Source organism: Myotis nattereri, assembly GCF_964212035.1.
Source record: "Myotis nattereri genome assembly, chromosome: 12".
Classification (NCBI taxonomy): Eukaryota; Metazoa; Chordata; class Mammalia; order Chiroptera; family Vespertilionidae; genus Myotis; species Myotis nattereri.
In genome coordinates this window covers 40849331-40867253 of record NC_138087.1, presented here as the reverse complement: position 1 = coordinate 40867253, position 17923 = coordinate 40849331, and the positions used below count along the sequence as shown (strand labels likewise).

The 17923-nt window shown below is 37.7% G+C and overlaps 1 protein-coding gene across 1 annotated transcript in view; it reads left to right on the top strand.

Moving 5' to 3' along the window:
* TRPM3 (transient receptor potential cation channel subfamily M member 3) overlaps positions 1-17923 on the top strand; it is a 441698-nt gene that overhangs the window by 922 nt on the left and 422853 nt on the right. The window lies entirely within an intron of this gene.

Sequence of the window (17923 nt, the reverse complement as noted above, 5' to 3'; positions counted from 1 at the left end):
CCTGTGTCCTTAGGTGGGTGCTCAGGTAAAGACAAACAATCAACCTCATCCAATTGTGACTTTTTTGGTGTTCTTGTTCTTTTAAAAAAAACAGCATGATAATTTTAGTCTCCTAAGTGAAGTGAGTAGTGAGAAAGTATTGTTAAATATATCCTGAATGGTGCCTGGAGCTCTCTCTCTCAAGCTCCGAGTTACACAAAAGAATGGTACTACACCTGAGCTAGGACTGCTGCCATGTGTCTGCAGCCCTCCTCTGTCTGGAAGCAAATACATTAACGATACTGAAAAGCCCTCACAACTCCATAATAATTTACCTTCATCATCTGCCTGTGGGGAAATAAATACAAATAAAATTTTAAAGGTGCAGAAAACAAATATTTTTCCCCAGAAAAAGAGAACATGGCAACATTGATTTGGGAAAAGTGCTAATCTCTGGATGTCCCACAGCCATTTGAAGTTAAAAAGGGGAGGCAAAGTTCTTAGTTCTCTTTTCCATATAAACATGATATTTTGATTTAATGACCACTGGACATTGAGTCCAGTCAGCCATAATGAAAGATTAAAGAATTTGCCCTAAATAAACTCCACTTGCAAGGTGTTTTGTTGTTGTTTTTCTTTCCTGGAGCTGTGTGTTGGTTGAGTCAAGTTTGTCAAGGGCAATTAGTTCTGTATAGCTAAGTGGCTTTCATAATGGAGTATGTATTACCCACCTTCTGAGTTTTCCTTATTCTGTTCAACACAGCTGCCCCCACGTCCTGTACAAACTCCCATTATATTGTTGTCATGGTGATGGTTTGTTTCCCTAAAAGAGTATTTAGGAGGAAAAGCAGGTTTGGGGATGGGGAGTGGGAGAGAAGCTTTCTTGGATGTAATGCTTTTCCTGGATTGGAACCACGTGTGTGATAGGGCATGAAAAGGAATGAGACTGGGGAACCCAGAAATAAATGAAGGTAAATTCCCCTCCAGAATCACTACTGAATCAAGGCTCTGGGGCAAAGAAGGTTTTGGCAAATCCAACTATGATTGTGAAAATTGATTCTAGCAATTTGATGTGCAATGAGAAGCATTTTTCAGTTAAAGTTAGTCATTGGCTTCACCCCAAAATAGTTTTTTTTAACTTACACAATGAGCTTAACAAGTGTGTGTATATCATCCTCAATATATATTCATTAATATTGTAGTTTTTAATGGAAAATGTTATTCATCATTTACTTGTCACAAAACCAACAGTGAAGTACTTGTTTGAGGTAGATTATTTTCAGAAGACCTATCGTCTTTTTTAATTGAAAATACTGTCCATCCTATTTATCAGCAGACACTGTCAATACTACACCAATACTGTTGTTGGCATACAGCTCAATTCTACCATCCTTGGTTAACATCCTTTATTAACATGGTGCTTTATAACAACCCATTCAGTAGAGGACATTAATGAGTATTCTTCCTATTCTTTCAGTTTCCAACAGACAGGACATATTTGACTAGAGAACTTCTTTTCCAAATGACATCTGGATTTTTGAAAGATCATAGCTATCCTAGGAGACTTCAGATATTGAGCATATTTCAAGATCTTAAAAAATGAAGTGATACCAAGTTCTTTCAGCAACACTTAGAAAGAAATGAAAACTGCTTTTGTATATGAGTAATTGCAATGTCGACAGTCTGGATATGAATGTTATATAATTTCCTCCCCTCCCCCCTCTGGATTGTTGCTGTCTTTTCTTTGCTTTGTTAGTCCCTATGCATTCTTGCCCGGCTTTTATATTTCAAGTAAAATAAAAGTTCCTGAATAATCATTTGCATCTTTTGATCAATATTTTCCCTGGTTTAGTCTAGAAGTTAAATATTTAATAACAATAATTCTTACTATTCTTCTCTTACTTTCTGCTCCCTTTCTCCCTTCACAATCTCTTATTCTAACTCCCTCACACTCCCCCCCCCCATGTTAATTTGATGGAAGGATGCTCTGTAGTCCATTGAAATCCTAACCTAACAAACCAAATTCTCCTATTCAACAGGTATATTTTCTTCTCCTACCAGGCATTTTCCTAATGTGGTATGCCCTTTTCAGTGCCCTTGCTGGTCAGTAAGTGCAGTGAAATCATGATGACATGATCAGATTTAGCTAAACCCAGATCACTCACCATTTCTGACGGACTGGGCTCAAGCCAGTTTCCCTCCCTATCTTTTCCTTGAAAATGTGTGTTTCTTTGCTAACTTTGTTCAGTACCATGCTAATGTTCAGAAATGGCTTCATAATTCTGTTTCCTGTATTTCTCATTTCCTAATAGAAACAGGGTACTAAAGAATCTGAAGGGGAATGCCACTATCCGAAGCATGAATTAAACCTAATGAATGTTGGAATATACTGCATATTCCTTCTGAAACATCTCATGTGTTGTGCAGCCCATCTCTGAGCAAATTTTGGACATGCCAACCAACTCAAATTTCAAATTTGGGATCGCATTTGGAAATAAGATTTGAAAACGAATTTCTGGACAGGCACATGCTGATGATAGCCAAAGGACAAAAGCTGTTTTCTAACGGCTACATTTCAAAGGGGATTCTTTCCAAACTGTTTCTCTTTGGTTGTTTGCTTCATTCTTATATGTTTCAAGATTTCATCTTACTATTAATCGCACAAAAAGTCAAGTGTATCCCAGTTGACAGCATACTCCATATTCATTATCAGATCTGCCTCTGCCATTGTTTTACTTGGGAGATTTTATTCTGGTAACTTGTGTTGAATTATAAGATTAATCTTAGGGCAAAGAGCTTGGTGGTCTTATTAAAGGGAAGCCTTTTCAAAAATAGGTTGCAGTGGGGAAAAAGAAGCTCTGTACTCATAGCAGATTTTGTATACACATGTTAAAACCAGTTTGTTAATGAAGACCAAAAGATCAGTATGACTTTAGTATTTTCAGAGCTTTATGCTAAGAAATAATATAATTTTGCCCACTTTGAGCAATATCAGAGGGAGATTAAAGAAATTACATTCTGGACAATTAGGCCTAATCACGGTTCCTAAATCTGTTGTGTTCCTAACCAGCTGTGTGACCTAGGGTAGGTTGCATAACTTCTCTGTAGCTTGGTGTCCTTATCTTTAAAATGAAGAGTTTACATCTCAGCTTGACTTTGAACCAATGCTGTGATTCCCTGTGATGAAGGCTGCCATGCCTTGTGGGCACTGAAGAGCATGCTTTATTGGGGCTAAAAACAATTAAGCTGAATTAGATATTAAAATGGAAGAAGGACTAGAACAACCATCAGGGTTTAAATCATAGAGGGCTTTTTCAGCTAAACTAATGCATTTGACCATTATCCTGAAAGCTCCAAGGTGCCAGTAAAGAGTTTTGAACAGGGAGGTGACACCCCAATTCACATATTAAATACAATGTTCTGGGTGTAATGTCTAGAATGGATGGGAAATGCTGGGACTGAAAGCTAAGAGATTAGATTAGAAGCCTGGAGAATTAATGAAGACCTGGGCTAAGGCTATAGTAATGGAGGTAAAATAAAAAGGGCTTCATTGAATTGATTGTCTGTGGTGGGAAGAAGAATATAGGATAACTTCTGAATTTCTGTTTTTGCTGTCTGATTGGATGGTGGTCCCACTGCCTGAGAATAAAGATCCTGAGAAGGAAGGGCAGAACTTCTCACTTTGTGATTGGTTCTTTAGCAAGCTAGAAAAGGTACAGGACTTACCTATTCTAATGAGACTGAGACCAATAAGGAATATAATTCCGCATCATTGATAAGTATGAGTTCCAGTGCATGTTTGATAGAGGACCTATTTGAAGTAAATCATATATAATAAGTAATATGACTTCTAATTTTCTTAGGTTGTACTTTTGTAACTTATACCCTGCCTTCTTATAAAACTGTGCATAGTAAACTCCCCCTATTTTGGAATCCAATCAAACAACTCAGTTTTGTTTTATTTTTTCTCTGTTTTCTCTTTTATGTCACCAAAGGAGGATTAATAAAACTGAACTGGGTAACACAAGGGAAATAAAGGGAAGAGTAGTGATCAAGTTAAGCTACCAGATCACAAATTCTGCCAAGTACCTATCTTTTCTACTTTTGTAATTCCTCATAATGGTAATCAATATCTATTATATTGTCTCTTAAGCATAGCAAGGTCCTAACACCAAAATGAATTGGATCTGCCTTCTACAGTTGAGGCCAGGAATTCCAGAAACTGACTTCCCTTTTGTGTTTTCTTAGAAAACAATTATATTGAGATTCATTTAAATTTGAGTTTTAAATGTATGACTTTCAAAATCTCCCTTACATTTATAAAATTCTGAGTCTTCACATGGCAGGTAAAATAATATCAATGAACCACATGCATGCTAGTGAGTAGCACTTAAGTTTCTACTCTACAGCAAGAGTGGAAATACATATCTGATATATCTAGACATGCTAGTGAATGGTGGCAAGGAAGATCAGGGAATTTGGTATGACCAATTCCACTAAGTGCCTTAAAGATAGGAAACTTGAAGAACAAATTACTTTTAGGAAAATACAGTGTGTTGTTAGGCAAAATTTTAAGGGCCTGATAACAAAGAAACTTGTGTCCCTCCATCTCAGCACATCAGCCTCAGATTCCCTTTAACAAAATGAGAGCAAGAAAAGAAATTGTGCCCAAACTAAAACCCAGGAGAGAGAAAATTTATCTAGTGTGTTTCAAACAGTGACTCCGACACAGAATGCTGAACAGTGACCTTGCAACTTGCCTTTCTGTGAAATGTTCCTCAGGCAACCTGAAGGAAATTCCTAAGGCAACAAAAACCTCCCTGTCCCTCCGGAGAGCTCTGTCTTCCAATGCCCTCTATTGTGGAAGAAAGAATGGGAGTGTGTGGTCCCTGGGGAATGAGGGAGGATGTAGCTGGGAGGTCCAAGTCTAGGGCCACTTGGCTCTGGGATGACTTGTGGAGTCACAGTAATTTGGGGCAGGGTTTGTCTCCAGGGAAAGAAATCTGCCTTCCCATGACTTCAGGCAGGGCAAGAGAACTGCCTCTGCTACAGTGGCTTTTCATCTCCCCACTCTCTCCTTCTGTGGAATAACTTCAACTGGCTCCCAGCTCATCTACAGACAAGTAGATCATATCCCCTTTTCATCATCTAACATATAAAAAGAGTTTTAAAGACTGTGGCTAACAAAAGTGTTCAGTAAATGTTTATTGAAGAATCAAGGAATGAACAATCGTGTGAATGATGTATGAAATCCTAAGGATGCTTAGGAATCACTCAGGGAGCTTGTAAGCAAAGCAAACATTAAAGCCCACCCCCTGGGTGCTGACTCAGTAGGAAGGTGGTGGGCCCAGGACTTTGCATTTGAACAAGCTCTCCCAGGGATTCTGTTGTGAACAGCTCTTGAAAGCATTGAGAAAAGCTGCCATAGATGGAGCTGAGCTGGAGGGAAACTCCACTAAATGCCCTTTCTTATGCTGGCATCTGGGCAGAGCAGCACATGTGTTAGTCAAGAGTGAGAGCAAAAGGTTTTAAGTAAACAGTTCATGGGTTTTCAAGATTTAATCATGAAAGGTTATTTACAGATAGAGAAGTAAATTCGGCTGCCCTGTGTTGGTTTATAGATGATATAACATCAAAATTTTAAGTAATGTCCATCCATATTCTTTTTATTTTTTGTTTATTTATATATTTCTATATGTATTTTCATGATTTTTTAAATCATGTGACATACAATATTAGATTTTTCTATCATATTGAATTTATATGGAGATATGATTGTGAACCAGAGCTTCCAAAGATAGAGTCCATGGTCAAGATTCTGCAGCATCCTATTTATGCCCCCCCCCCCCTTTAAAAAAATATTTTTATTGATTTCAGAGAGAGGAAGGGCGAGGGAGAGAGAGGGGGAAACATCAATGACAAGAGAGAGTCATTGATCAGCTGCCCCCTTCTCCCCCTCCTACTGGGGATTGAACCTGTAACCTGGTCATGTGTCCTGATCAGGAATCGAACTGTGACGTCCTGGTTCATGGGTCGATGCTCAACCACTGAGTCATACCAGCTGGGCTGTCTGTGCCCCTTTATCTAACATTCCCTATGATGGCCCTTGGGATTGCAATGCTTACTCAAGTGCATGCCCCTTAAATTCCAATGTTACATGATAGTACTAAGTAAAAAGTGGCCAGTCTACTTGGGGGCCAAGGCCAAAGCAGCCGTCACTGATGCCCACAATGAATGGGAAAGAACACTCCCATTCTTTTCTCCACTATAGAGGGCATCTGAAGACAGAGCTCTCCGGAGAGATAGGAGGGTGTTTGTTGCCTTAGGAAGTTCCTTAACTAAAGTTTGACATGCTTGCCCCTGTGGTTGTCAGAAACTAAGGAAGAAAGGGATCAGGAGAGAGAGGGAGAGTAAGAGAACATCCAGGGCTTACATTTGAAGTTAAAAGTAACTTTATAGCCCTAAAGTTTAAGCCTGGTTTGGCTTAGTGGATAGGCCTGTGGACCAAGGGGTACTGGGTTTGATTCTGGTCATGGGCATGTACCTCAGTTGTAGGTTCCTTTCTGGCTGGGGCCCTAGTCAGGGCTCATGCAGGAGGAAACCAATCTATATGCTTCTCTCACATTGATGTTTCCCTCTGTCTTTCCCTCTCTCTTCCACTATCTCTAAAAAACATCAATGGGAAAATATCCTTGGGTGAGAATTTAAAAAATAATTAACTTTATATTTGAAAAATTTGAAAAATAATACCTAGTATTGAATATTAAATATGGAAAATTGAGCTGAACAAAAAATTTTGGCTCCTGAGCACATAGGAAAGATATAATGCCAGAACTGATGGGGTAGGGTGGGGGCAGGTATAACAAAATCCCTAGAAGGGGGACATTTAATTTTTATGTTTATCACATCAAATATATGTTCAGAAGCATTTAGGAATTCTGTTCCAACCAGTGGCTCTTCTCCACTTCATTTTCAGAGGCATATGCTTAAGACTTGCAGTTTAGGGATAGCATTGCTTCTCTTCCAAATAATTAAAAATTTGTCAAGGTTTAATTAATAGACAGATGATAGGTAGATAGATAGATATAGGAAGGTAGAGGAAGGTAGAATTTTGTTGTTTATAAATCCATTAACAGCAGCATCTTATATATTGAACTAGAGGCCCGGTGCACAAAAATTCATGCACTCAGAGGGGTCCCTCAGCCCGACTTGCGCCCATTTGCAGTATGGGAGCCCTCAGGGGATGTCCAATTGATGGCTAAGGCCACAGTCTGGCCTCCCTCTGCAGGAGGTGACTGGCGGGCCAATCAGGGGACGGCGAGGGTGGTGACTGGCTGCTCCGCCCCCAATTGCACCACGGCCGCCCATGGCCTTCCTCTATGGGAGGCAACCCTGGCAGGCCTATCTGGGGACAGTGCTGGGTGGTCCCGCCCTGAATCGCCCCACTGCTGCTGCTGCCGCCCGTGGCCTCCCTCTGCCTGGAGGTGACCAGGCAGGTGATTGGGATGGTGCCAACCCCCATCACCCCGCCAAGGCTGCTTGCCACCACCCCTCCATCCCATCGCCGTCTCCTCCATCTGCCCACTAGCGTGCAACACCTGCTCGCTGGCCCCGCCCCCTGCTGACTGGTCAGTCCGCTCTTTGGTCGATTTGCTTATTATGCTTCTATTATATAGGATTGCTTTACTTGGAGGGAGATTTATCCACCAAAATGAGCTCTTGGAGGAGTGTTTTTCAAGGTGTGGTCCTACATTTTAACAGGCAACTCAGATGAGTGTTATGCATTGTATTATTTGAGAGTATCTCTTCTGAAGTGTGACACTCAGTAAAGAGACATTGGCTCATTAAAATTATGGCAGTATCTGATTTTTATTGTTAAAAATTGAGCACCCAATATCTCTTTATCAATCTATATAGGCTCATAATGTTCCACATCTTGAAAGTCCCCATACTCACAGAGCATTGAATTACTTCAATAATTATTTTTAAGGGATCATGCAGGAAAGCTAATTAAGGTGACAGGAATGTGTAATAGGTAGATAATATCCTAGATTAGGAGAAAAGATGGCACATTAACCTTAACATGGTGGTGGCTGAAGGCAGAAAAACAAATATTGCAGCAAAAAAGAGCACTAAGTCTGTCTCCTGTCCTAATTGTTCGGCTATTGCTGAACTAAGCAAGCTCCCTTACACTGTTCCTTTTCCTCGATACCGTCTCCCAATTATTAGAATCACCCATTCAACCAAGTTGCCCAACCTGGAAAACCTGGGCTAATACCATTTGCTTTGTTTGCTTTCATCCCTATGTAATCAGCCAAATAGTTGCGTCAGGATTCCTCATAAATATGTTTCTGATCCACTGCCTCCGTCTAGTCCTAGTTCCCAACATCAGTCTCTCTTTTTCTTGGGCCCCAAAACACTGCAACTGTCTAAATTGATCCTTCCCACAGCCACCAGAATGGTTCACTGAAAATGAAAGCAAGACCAGGATGCTCTCATGCTTGACATTCTTCACTTTTCCTCCTTCTGTGGAATAAATTCTAAGATACCTGCTATACTATGTAAGACCCTCAGTGGTCTGTTCTCTGCCTTCATATTTTGTTTTTCCTTTCCTCAGGTCATGAAATTCCTTAAAGCTGGGCATTTTACGCAAGCTATTTTAACTGCCTGGAAAAATCTGAACCACAGCTGCTTCTACCTAATCCAGGATAGATCAAAACTAGGCTTATAGTTGTTTGTATGGAAAATAACACCAATAATTGATAATGATAATAATACAAGAACGAACTCTGTGTTTCATAGACTTACAAATGTAAACCTACTTTGCCTCACTCTGCACTTCATATGTTCCACAAATTGAAAAATGAGTTAAGGAATTGAACCAATAATTATTACGCAGTAAAAGTGATGCAGAATGAAATATGTACTCAAAGAAGAAACTATAAGTAGGTAGCACCAGATGTCTGCTTTGAAAATATTTACTGAAAAAGATTGAAATGACCTCATCTATTAATTATGTTGGTTGAAAGGTTATTCCTTAATTTAGTGCTCTAAGAGACTTTAATATATTACCTTTAATAATGGTGTTGGCGGGGTTACACTGTGAAGTAGATAAAATACTACTAAAAGAAAAACTATACTGTTACACTTGCTGAGCCTTTCTTGTTTCATCCTTTAAATATGCCTTTTGCAAATGTCTAGAGATAGCCATGTAGACACAATCCTATTGAAGTATCTTGGCATTTCCATTTTAGGATAAATATGACTTAGGATGTTTTTATGTTTTAGCATTAGGTTATTTTGCTGTATCAGGCATCATGGATAGAAGTCAAATAGAAATCTTAGTTTATTATGTTCCCACTGGGAAGAAAGTTGACCAAAGTCAAAATAAATTTCTTATGGAAGAAGTCAGAATCACTAGAAAATTACCTTACTACATGTTGGTTAAGATTTATGATAAATATGACTGGAAAAAGTAAATAATTATTTTTTTGGCATAATCTCCATGCTTATTCATCTCCTTACCAGAAGAAAGAAATGAACAAAAATATTTCAAAGAATCAGCTCTCATACAGACATCCATAAAAAATATTTGCTCCATAGTGCTAGTTCATGAATAAGTGATGGCTTGAACATTTAGGATCTGATGGTTTAATTTGTAGAGTTTTACAACCTCAGCACTCTGACATTTTGAACTGAATAAATATTTGTTGTGGGGCTATCTGTCTTGTGCATTGTAGTTCATTTAGCACTATCTTTGGACTTGATCCACTAGACACCAGGAGTACCTCCCTGCCATCTCCCATTGAGATAACTAAAAATGTCTCAAGACCTTGACAAATATCCTTTGGGGGGCAAAATCATCCCCAGTTGAGAACCACTGCTTTAAGCATTTCCCCTTGAAGATGTATTTTAAGAAGTGGGTAGGCAATTGATTTTACTGGAAACCCAATACACACTTCCTAGTGATGTGTGCCTTTAGACACACTATTTTTTATTTTACAAAAGACTGAAATTTAACATACATTTGTTCACTAAACACAGAAAGACTAAAGGATTATTTCTCATCTTATTGTCAATCATCTCTTATAAGAAAATTGAATGTGGCCAATTTCCCTGAAAGTGTTTGACTGTTTTATATATTATTGCTTTGTAAATTAGAGCAGAGAATATGTTTATTTGATTGACATATCAAGTGACATATTCAATTTTTACCAGTATTTTGTCCTATAACTTCTATTCAGAACTATTAAAAAATAGTATAATATAAATTCATTTCAATGAATAAATGATGAAAATATTTTACTTTATCAAGCTGAATTTTTTGTATGACATTACCTCATGTGAGCAAAGATTTTAAGGTAAATCCAGTAATTAGCAAAAGGAGGCTATATATTTTAATTTAAAAATTAATATAATTAAAGCTAACTTTTATTAAATTCAGCATAAGTTGAACAGAAATGATGCAAAACAAATAAACAGAATTCAATATGTCTTTTGTAATAATTTGAACTTAGGGAATATGTTGTATTTATGTACAACTAATTATATTTGTAGTTATTATAGATTGTATTAGGGTTCTCAAGAGAAACAGAACCAATAAAATGTGTTTATATACTGGTATGTATATAAATAAATCAAGAGATTTATTTTAAGCAATCGGCTCAAATGAATGTGAAGGTTTGGCAAGTCTAAAATCTGATGGTGGAGATGGCAGGCTGGAGACTCAGGAAAGAGTGGCAGTTAGAGACCAAAGGTAGTCTGCTATAGAACCAGGAGTAATCACGGTTGCAGATGAAGTCAAAGGCAGTTTTCTGAAGAATTTCTTCCTGCTCCCATGAGAGCCAGCCTTTTCTTCTCTTTAGGCTTTCAACTGATTAGTTGAGGCTCACCCACACTGTCAAGGGCAATCTGCTTTACTCAAAGAACCACTAATTTAAAGGCAAATCTCATTCAGATACACCCACCTAGAAATAACCAGAATAATGCTCAGCCACATAGCTGGGCACTGTGGCCTAAACAAACTGACGTACCAAATTAACCATAGATCATTATTACAATTATATGGAAATTACTGTTTTAAATGTAAGTTTGTTTGCAAATGAGAGAAATACTGTCATGCTAACTTAAATAAAAGTTTTCCTCTAAGACTAATCTTTGGGTTATTCAGTAACTGGAATGGAAATACAGGCAGACACACAGGGATCCAGATTTCTGTTAGGGGTCCCTGGAGTCTCTTGGCTCATCTCCTCTATATATATATATATTTTTTTTTTTTGTAGACCAACTTCCTCTATTACTCTGTATTTCACTGCCACCTGCCACAGTGTCTAGTTCTATATGATCTTGCAGTTGCATTTCTTACATCTCACCAATGTGTCTCTCCCATACTCTTCAGAAATCTCATTTAGTTGGGTTTGGTCAGATATCCCCTCTTGCCTACACAGCTAAGGTCAGGGAAATTGAATCACCAGATTAGGTATGGCCACCGAGACCCATTTGTAGGTAATGTGGATGGGAGCAGATTCTTTTAGCAAGGATGTAGGCACCATGCTTCACTAATTCAATTAGCATGAATCCCCTAGACACACAATAGCTTAATGGTTCTGGAAGCCACCCAGACCTAAAAGGTGCTGCAAGTAATCCAAAACTAAGATGTCATTCAGCAAGTGAAGATAACCAATTTGTATGCACCCTTTGCTAATATATAACAGGAGGAAATGGACTCCAACTACAGAACGTGATTTTAGGGGTACTATAAAGACAATATTTCTGATAAGAGGCATAGAGAGCCTGAAAAAATATTAGGTTCTCCTCCATTCAGTATGAACCAATTGAATTCAAGAGGAAATGCTTTCGGTGTTCCACTACAAGAAGGTGTGATAGGCTCCAGTGTCCCCTTAAATGTCTCCTTGAGTTCCCCCACTGTTTATGGTTTCACCACCGCTGAGAGATCCTGTGAAGCTTTTTTAAAAAAATAAATCTTTATTGTTCAGATTATTACAGATGTTCCTCTTTTTTCCCCCCATAGCTCCCCTCCACCTGGTTCCCACCCCACCCCATGCCCTTACCCGCCCCCCCGCCCCGCCACTGTCCTCATCCATAGGTGTAAGATTTTTGTCCAATCTCTTTCCGCACCCCCCACACTCCCTTCCCCCCGAGAATTGTCAGTCCATTCCCTTTCTATGCCCCTGCTTCTATTATATTCACCAGTTTATTCTGACTTAATTTTTAGATTCACTTGTTGATAGATATTTATTTGTTGTCACTTTGTTCATAATTTTTATCTTTACCTTTTTCTTCTTCTTCCTCTTCTTACCGAATATCCTTCAGCATTTCATATAATCCTGGATTATATGAAATGCTGTGAAGCTTTTAATGGGTTTAGTCAACTCTTCTGGCTGAATGAAACGGCACCATCCCAATTTTAAATCCCTGAGAAAAGAATGCAAAATAGCACATTGTTTAGAAGTAGTAACTTTGAAAGTAAACTGGATATGAGAAGTTTTATGATTTAAAAAAAATTAACCATGCTTAGAGGAGTTCCGTATAAGAGAGATTGTTTTAATCAGAATAATCCTGTTTCTGCCTATGTTCTTTTGAAGGGGAAAAGTTCATACATGTTAATGCTGTCAAAAAGAGTATTGTTTTATTTTTAGTTGTACAATAATGCACAAATCAAAACAGGAATATAAAATTAGCTTGTCTTCCACATTCATTTACTAATTCTTCATAGCTTATTTGTTCTACCGTCATCTATTGCTATGTGTCAGAAACAGTGCACAGGTGCTAGAAATTGAAAGATGGAAAATAGTAGGCCTCCAATCAAAAGGAGCTAATAACAGACTTAGGGAAATGGACAAGCAAATTAGTAATGGCATGATGGCTTGATATGTTTTCAGGTTGGTGAGCATAGATAAGGGAGACCAAAGTAGCCTGGGAGTTACTAGAAATATCTGAATGTTGAAGGTAATACCTCTGGGAAGTTGAAGTAGAAAGAATATTCCAGATAAATAGATTGGCATTTACAAAAGCAAGGAGGCACCCTGGAGAGTATAGCTCCTGGAGAAAGTCCCGCGAGGGAAGCTGTAATATCAGTGTAAAGGAACATTGTGGTGAGCAGTGGTTGAGGAGAGTGATGTGAAGCAAGGACTGTTTCTGGGTGTGGGTGTGGGTATATATATGTATGTATTATTCTCGTGTACAGCTCGTACTCAACAGTCTGCCCAGTTTAGGCTGCTCCAGTTGAAGTGTAATGCTGCCGCCTCCTCACCCTCTGCCTCAAAGCTCTGGAGATGGCACCACTGGCCCCAGCTGTGCAAGTGCAGAGGCGAACCCAGATTTAATAGTCATATAGGAATTGCTCAGCAGCTGCAGAATGCTCTATGAAGAGGGTTGCACTGTAGAAGGGATCTTCCCCCCTCCCCCGTTTTTTTTGTTCTTTTTCTTTTTTTTATGCCTCTGGCAAACTCATTTTTCATATCCAAACAATTTTGTAAACTGCCTCATTATGGAGAATGTTTTCTACATTTAAAAATGCCCTCATCTAGGGTGATAATGGCCTTATGAGAATTATAGTAAACAAAAGCTCTGGCGCAAGACTTCCTTTTGCTTTGGATTGCTACAAAATGTTAGGCAAAGGGAACCATGAGCTTACTTTTCAGTGGTCATTATGGCATATCACTGTGCCCAAGGAGTATGTGGGCATTCAGTTCTGTCCCCATTCAACTAACAAATGAACTCTAGACATCAAGGCAGTTTCTCTGGGATGGTCATCCTCCACAATCTTGTAAAAGGCTCTAATAGGTAAACTACTCAAGTGAACTGTTGAACATCATCAAGAAAACTTCCTTAACCTAAGGTAGACTTACATACTATAAAATTCATGAGTTTTAACTATAAGCTTTATTATTTTTTAAATCCTCACCTGAGGATATGTTAATTAATTTCAGAGAGAGGATCGGAGAGCAAGAGGAAAAGAGAGAGATCAAAATAAGAGAAACATTGATCAGTTGCCCCCCATATGTGCTCTGATGGGGGATCAAATACAAAATCTGGGTATGTGCTCTGACCAGGAATTGAACCCACCACCTTTTGGTATATGGGTGACACTCCAACCAACTGAGCCACAGCCAGGGCAGCTCTATGATTTTTAATAAATGTAATCACCTATGTGACCACTACATTTATCAAGACATGTTAATTTACATCAACCTAAAAAGTTCCCTGCTGCCCTTTCCCAGTTAATACCACCACGATCACCACCACCCAAGGTAACCACTGTCAGGCTTTTATCACTTGATATTACTTTTGTCTGAGTTAGAATTTTGAATAGATGGAATCTGGCTTCTTCCACTCAACATAATATTTCTGTGATGCATTCATTTTGTTTTGTCTATCATTTTGTGTAATATCACATTGTATGAGTAAACCATACTGTTTTATCCTCTTTTCTATTGAGGATATTTAGGATATTTCCCATTTTGTGCTCCTATGAATAAAGGTGCTATGAAATTTCTTGTGAATGCATGCACTCATTGTTTTGCTACATACCAGAGATGGGATTGCTGCATTAAAGTGTAGGCATATATTTGACCTTAGCAGAAACTGCCAAAGAGTTTTTTAAAATGGACATATCATTTTATACATCCCATAATACAACATGTGAGAATTTCAATTGTTTCATATTTTCACCAAAATTTGTCATTGTCTTTCTTTTTATTTTAATTTTAGCCATTCTGATGGGTGTATTATATTGTGTTATACTTTCCATTTCCCTGATGAGTAATGTGATCTTTAATTTCACATGCAAAAATATTTGTAAAAAATAGTAACAATAGCAAAAAAATGTATGGATAAAGTTGAGGAAAGAGAGAAAGAAAGTGAACTTTTATTGAGCTGTTACTATAGCTAGAAAACAATATTCATGATTTATATCCTATCAATCTTTAATAATGAGGTAATATTATCTCCAATTTGCAGATGAGAAATTTGTAATTAAAAGATGTTAAATAAAGTAAAGATAGTAATGATATTAATTACTTTGCGATGTAGTTGGGAGAAACAAAGGAGTTTAACATGAAGAAGTTCTACAAAATGTTGGCTCTATCACTAGGGATGGATCCATATTATTGGTGATGGAAACCTTTGAAAAGTTGGTAAATGAGCCTAAATATTAACGGAGCTTGATTTGGGTAGAGAGTGTCTACATTTCAGAAAGAGGACATAGCCTGTTCTTAACTGAGTGATGGATGAATTCACTGTTTCTATCTAAACTTCTCAGATAGATCCTGTGCATGAGGTGTCATAGTTGAGTGCTGGAAATACGAACTTGTATAGTGATTATTGTCAGCTTTCATGGCATTGAAGAGAAGAATGTCTTTGTGAGTGTACTCTGTCCTCTCAGTCCGTTATATCTAGTTCCTTCATCATTTAAACTTAGGCCACACAGGGTGCTTTTGAAAACTTACTGGCTTCCAGGTCTCTACAATTAGCAAGATCTTTAAGTTTGTGGACAAGGTTTTTGTTTGGTTTTTTGAGGTTCCTTGCAAGTAAATTTCAAAGATTACAGTGACACAAATTACTATGCCAGTATTTCATAATTTTTTTTACAACTTTGGCTTCCGAAATCTCAGACTTTATTGGGCAGGCTTCTCAGATACAGTCATATTTTGACTTCATTGACTTGACTAATTTTCACAGAATACTCAGGTGATAGAGAGAATATACTCCTCACTTTGTTCTAAGGTTCCTATTTCACTTCTAATTTTTAATAATTTTATTTTATAATAAGAAAATTTAATAGGGGCATTTACTTTGGTTACAATCAGAATTCAATAGAGAAATTCAACATGTGATTTATAAGGGATAGGTATTTTTAAATGACCAAAGTTGTTATCTTCTTTACTTATTTACATCCTTCTTATGTCAAAGAGGAATTGAGGTCATAATATCTTTACTTAAAACTAAAAAAAAAAAAACAACTTCTTTGATTTTTGTCAAAAAATTTTATAATACCTCAGAATTCTGTTAAAATACAAATTTTGGGAGAGCATAAGTACTGGTTTATTAGAAAGCAGTGAAGCACAGGTGCTGGACTGAGACCCATAAATCAGTTTAACTCAATAAATATTTTTTAGCATTTCCTATGTTTCAATAAAGGTTTAGCAATACCAAATGAAAATGACATAGTATGTACATTCAAGGATCTGACCAACTGTTGGGAGATATTGACCTGAACAATTAATCATAATGTTTCCTAATAAAAATACGATAGAAACATATTCCAGATATTATATGAGAAGTGTGTGAAATAATTAATTTTGCTTGAGGAAAAAAGGAGCCATAAAATTCATATTTAGATTGTACAAATCTTAAAAGATGATTCAGCAAGAAGAGAATGAGGGAAAGGACAGTTTGGTGGAAAACAGTGCATGTGAAAGCACTGTGGTGTGAACGAATATGGCCTGTTGGGTGATTCGGAGTTGATCAGTGTAGCTAAGTAGGCTTGAGGGGAAAGAAGGCAGTGTGGCAGCAGCTAGGATAGGAAATAAGAGCCTCTTTTGCAATGTCAGTACTTTGAATTTTACATCTTAAAATGTTTTCTAAAATATTATTAGGGGGGAAATGTATTCAAGAAATATTTACAGAAATCAGCTATGTGGTAGTCAGAACTAGGGACTAGGACCACAATAATGAATAAAAATTTATTTCCAGCTCTCCAAAATCTCAAGACCAGCGTAGAAATAATGGACTGGTGGTTCTCTTTACTTAATGGAAAGGGAGTGGAGAGTATAAGGGAGGGCCCTTCATTTCCCATTGTCTTTAAAAGAACACATTTCATTTACTGCCAAGATAAAATTACTCATGTTGGCAACCAAAAATTTAATGTATCTCTAATGTTAGTTTTTATTTTTCTTTGGTATGGAGGGACTGCTTGCAATATATTTGATGAGAAAAATTGATGCTAGAACTCTACTCACAGATTTGTTGTTCAAAGCGTACACATATCCTTCTGCAAGGAGTTAGTCTTGATTTAATTGCTGCTTCTGAGCAGCCCAGAGAGAAAGCTGTTGGAGTTTGCAGGCCTTTACCAGTTTTGTTATCAATAATACAAGATACGATGCTTAAATGTAGCTTTCTCACAGGGGAATTGCTGTCACAGGAGCCAATGACCTAAATTGTCTTTTGAACATCAAACTTCCTAAAGGGAAAAGGACACATCTGCCCGTTGAATATTAAACTAGTGACTAAACTGGGTCAGAAAGGCTACAAAGAGCTCATTTGCAATGTTCTGTTCGCTTCCTCCCAGGAAGTGATGTCTTGAGTGTTCATTACTTTGAAGAAATTAGTTGTATTTTCTGTGCAAATTGCTTCTGCTGGATGATGTGTTTTATGATATTTAAAAGTTATCTTTGACAATATAGAGCTGTGCCTATTTTTAGGTTTCCTTTACTGAGTTTGAACTAATTCTTTGGGAATTACTTATCCCACCTTACCTGTGTTTCCCCACTTTTCTTCTCTATATCTGTCTTCAATTACACACAGACACACAATTCAAGCCCCCCTTTAGTCATTAGAAACAGTCTTACAATTATTTGAGACCACTTCAGCAGATTTTCTTACATTAGCTTTCTTGGTAGAAGGAAGTCAGTGAGGACTAAGAAAAGACTCTTGAGTTGAGTGACACAGAGGATCAAGGGTGACTGAATAAAGAGCTACAGTAGGGTGAACAAGGAACAAAAATACCCAAGACTATCTCAAGAGCAGAGATCATATCTTGTTCCTATTTTATTCCATAACACATACAATGAAGTTCTAGAATCTTGTATGTTTTCTCAATGGGTAAGTAAATGAGTAGGCAGGAAGTGAAGGCAATGGGTATACTATTTCAAGTGGATAAACATTGGAGGAGAAGAAACATAGTGGGTTAGCTTCAGATGGT